This window comes from Chaetura pelagica, unplaced genomic scaffold (genome assembly GCF_000747805.2).
Source record: "Chaetura pelagica isolate M959 unplaced genomic scaffold, ChaPel_1.0 scaffold506, whole genome shotgun sequence".
NCBI classification, from domain to species: Eukaryota; Metazoa; Chordata; class Aves; order Apodiformes; family Apodidae; genus Chaetura; species Chaetura pelagica.
In genome coordinates, this window is record NW_009953578.1 from 50,731 (window position 1) to 54,898 (window position 4,168).

Sequence of the window (4,168 nt, forward strand, 5' to 3'; positions counted from 1 at the left end):
ATGTCTCTGGGAGGGCTCTGGGTGCAAGCGAAGGCAAAAGGAGAGTTTTGGGGTACACTGGGCCCCTTGGAGCAGTCGAGCACCCTGAAAGGCACCCAGGGGGTTCTGGGGCTGTTAGAAAGGAAAACCTGGGGCTCAGGCACATGAGCGAGGCAGGTGGAGGCTCCTGGGGTGCTTCAACAGCCACCTCTGCACCATGCAAGGTCTGCACCCGCCCTGGGGCACCCCAGGGGGGACACCCCACTCCTCCCTGGGAGCCTTGGGACTGGGGCTGTGGCCAGGGGGCTCCTGGTGGGCTCACAAACAGAAAGCTGGATGGGTCCCAGAGGAAAAGCAGCAGCCCCTGCCCCAGTTCTGGCTGTGCCAGGCTTTGGAAGAGCCTCAGCACCAGCTTGTACAACTTCCCTCAGCATCAGCTTGTACAGGGGGGGGTTGGAGAGCAGAGACTCAGCAGCCAGGGGAAATCCCAACATCCTCCCAAGTGCTGGTTTCCTCCCCCATGGAGAGGAATTCTGTCCCAGTGATTGCAGGGGGATGGTTCTGGAGGGTTTGTTTTTCCAGTCTGATTCCAGCCAGAGCAGCATGAGCCACCCTCCCCAGCTCCCGGGAGGATTCAGACCTCCCAAAACTGCTGCAAACCTGGAGCAGAGCCCAGCCTGGCTCCTGTCACCCTTTTCCTCAGGTTTTTGCCTCTGGGTGTCACCTCCAGAGCCCACCAGGGGCTGCACGTTTTTTGTGGTGAGCCTGGGATGACCACGGAGGTGTTGGCTGAGGGGAAAGCCCCTCCTGAGGGGAAGCCATGAGGAGCAGCAGCCACCCCTTGCCTCTCAGGGAGGGGAAGCAGCTCCCAAGGGATGCAATGGGAAAGAAGGGCAGCCACCTGCTTCTCCACCACCCACCTTTTCCCTTTTATTTCCTTCCTCTTCATAAGTGTAAATATTAATACAGTCTAGTTTGCTTGGATGATGTGGATGGTTTGTTCTGGATGTGGGTGTGTCAGACACCAGCTCAGCTCTGGGTTCTGGGGTGGCTGTGAGGCCCTGGGCATCATCTTCCTCATGGATAGTAACACAATGCCTGGTGCTGGTGGGGTTAGGAGCCCCCCATGCCTGGCACCCACAGCTCCAGTTTGTCTTCCCAGCAGTACACAGGATGTATCCTGGGGGGTACCCAGCCCTGCCAGGCCCTGGGGGAACTGATTCCCCCTTGGTGGGGGAGGTGCTCCCAGGTCACAGGGCTTGAGCAGGACCCCACAGTGCTTATCACCCTGTGGGCCCTGTGTCCATGTCCCTGTTGGGGGAATTGTAGAATCCTAGAATGGTGGAGGTTGGAAGAGGCCTCTGGACATCATTTAGTCCAACCCTCCTGCTCAAACAGGTTTACCCAGAGCAGGTTGCACAGGATGGTGTCCAGAGTTTTGAGTATCATGAGAGGAGACTCCACCACCTCCCTGGGCAGCCTGTCCCAGGGCCTGACAGACCTTTCCATGGAGAAATGGTTCCCAGTATCCAACTGAAACCTCCCTGGCACAACTTGAGGCCATTTCATCTTGTCCTGTCGCTTGTTCCTTGGGAGAAGAGACTGATCCAACGCCCCTGGCTCCAACCTCCTCTCAGCAGCTGCAGAGCCAGCAGGTCTCCCCTCAGCTCCTTGTCTCCAGGCTGAACCCCCAGCTCCCTCAGCTGCTCCTGCTCACACTAGCACAGTCAAGTGATTTTATGGCTCGAAGCAGATGTGGGTCAGGACCTTTGGGACCTCTTGCTGCGAGGAGGGAGCCAGCCTGCTGGGCTTGGTGCCTTCAGGGACATGGCTGGGCTGAGGGACACCCTGGCACCAGCCCCCCGTGCTCCACCCCAGTGCCCACTTCCCCTGTCAGGTTGGTTGTGGCCCAGGGTACCTCTTCCTTCTGCTCCCTCCCTCCTGCCTTACACCCATCTGTCTCATCAGGGTTGTGCACGAAGTTCAGGTCACCAAACCTCCTCTCCCTGTCCCTGCACGTGGGTGGGTGGTAGGGACCTTTCCTCCTGTGGGCCTCCCTGATCCTCCCTGAGAACCTTTCTCCCCTGTGAGCACATCAGCTTGGGAAGCCTGTCCTGCTCTCCCACCTTGTCCCTGCAGGGTGAGAGGCAGGGCCAGAGCCCCAGGAAGGGCTCTGAAAGTTGGACACGGGGAGCTGGGGCACGGAGAAAGGCACATGGGACATCATGAAGGTCTTGGGGTTCTCAGAAGGCAGGTGGGGGCTTTCAGGGAAGCCAGGAGAGGCACTGGCAAGGCTCTGGGCTCACTGAAGGACTGGGAGGTGTCAGGGTTGTTGGATGTCTCTGGGAGGGCTCTGGGTGCAAGCGAAGGCAAAAGGAGAGTTTTGGGGTACACTGGGCCCCTTGGAGCAGTCGAGCACCCTGAAAGGCACCCAGGGGGTTCTGGGGCTGTTAGAAAGGAAAACCTGGGGCTCAGGCACATGAGCGAGGCAGGTGGAGGCTCCTGGGGTGCTTCAGCAGCCACCTCTGCACCATGCAAGCTCTGCACCCGCCCTGGGGCACCCCAGGGGGGACACCCCACTTCTCCCTGGGAGCCTTGGGACTGGGGCTGTGGCCAGGGGGCTCCTGGTGGGCTCACAAACAGAAAGCTGGATGGGTCCCAGAGGAAAAGCAGCAGCCCCTGCCCCAGTTCTGGCTGTGCCAGGCTTTGGAAGAGCCTCAGCACCAGCTTGTACAACTTCCCTCAGCATCAGCTTGGACAGGGGGGGGTTGGAGAGCAGAGACTCAGCAGCCAGGGGAAATCCCAACATCCTCCCAAGTGCTGGTTTCCTCCCCCATGGAGAGGAATTCTGTCCCAGTGATTGCAGGGGGATGGTTCTGGAGGGTTTGTTTTTCCAGTCTGATTCCAGCCAGAGCAGCATGAGCCACCCTCCCCAGCTCCCGGGGGGATTCAGACCTCCCAAAACTGCTGCAAACCTGGAGCAGAGCCCAGCCTGGCTCCTGTCACCCTTTTCCTCAGGTTTTTGCCTCTGGGTGTCACCTCCAGAGCCCACCAGGGGCTGCACGTTTTTGGGGTGAGCCTGGGATGACCAGGGAGGTGTTGGCTGAGGGGAAAGCCCCTCCTGAGGGGAAGCCATGAGGAGCAGCAGCCACCCCTTGCCTCTCAGGGAGGGGAAGCAGCTCCCAAGGGATGCAATGGGAAAGAAGGGCAGCCACCTGCTTCTCCACCACCCACCTTTTCCCTTTTATTTCCTTCCTCTTCATAAGTGTAAATATTAATACAGTCTAGTTTGCTTGGATGATGTGGATGGTTTGTTCTGGATGTGGGTGTGTCAGACACCAGCTCAGCTCTGGGTTCTGGGGTGGCTGTGAGGCCCTGGGCATCATCTTCCTCATGGATAGTAACACAATGCCTGGTGCTGGTGGGGTTAGGAGCACCCCATGCCTGGCACCCACAGCTCCAGTTTGTCTTCCCAGCAGTACACAGGATGTATCCTGGGGGGTACCCAGCCCTGCCAGGCCCTGGGGGAACTGATTCCCCCTTGGTGGGGGAGGTGCTCCCAGGTCACAGGGCTTGAGCAGGACCCCACAGTGCTTATCACCCTGTGGGCCCTGTGTCCATGTCCCTGTTGGGGGAATTGTAGAATCCTAGAATGGTGGAGGTTGGAAGAGGCCTCTGGACATCATTTAGTCCAACCCTCCTGCTCAAACAGGTTTACCCAGAGCAGGTTGCACAGGATGGTGTCCAGAGTTTTGAGTATCATGAGAGGAGACTCCACCACCTCCCTGGGCAGCCTGTCCCAGGGCCTGACAGACCTTTCCATGGAGAAATGGTTCCCAGTATCCAACTGAAACCTCCCTGGCACAACTTGAGGCCATTTCATCTTGTCCTGTCGCTTGTTCCTTGGGAGAAGAGACTGATCCAACGCCCCTGGCTCCAACCTCCTCTCAGGCAGCTGCAGAGCCAGCAGGTCTCCCCTCAGCTCCTTGTCTCCAGGCTGAACCCCCAGCTCCCTCAGCTGCTCCTGCTCACACTTGTGCTCCAGCCCCTTCCCCAGCCCCACTGCCCTTCCCTGGACAGGCTCCAGCCCCTCCACGTCCTCCTTGTGCTGAGGGGCCCAAAACCGAGCCCGAGATTCGAGAAGCAGGTGCCAAGAGCAGCTGAGCTGCTGGAACACGGGGTGCAGCCC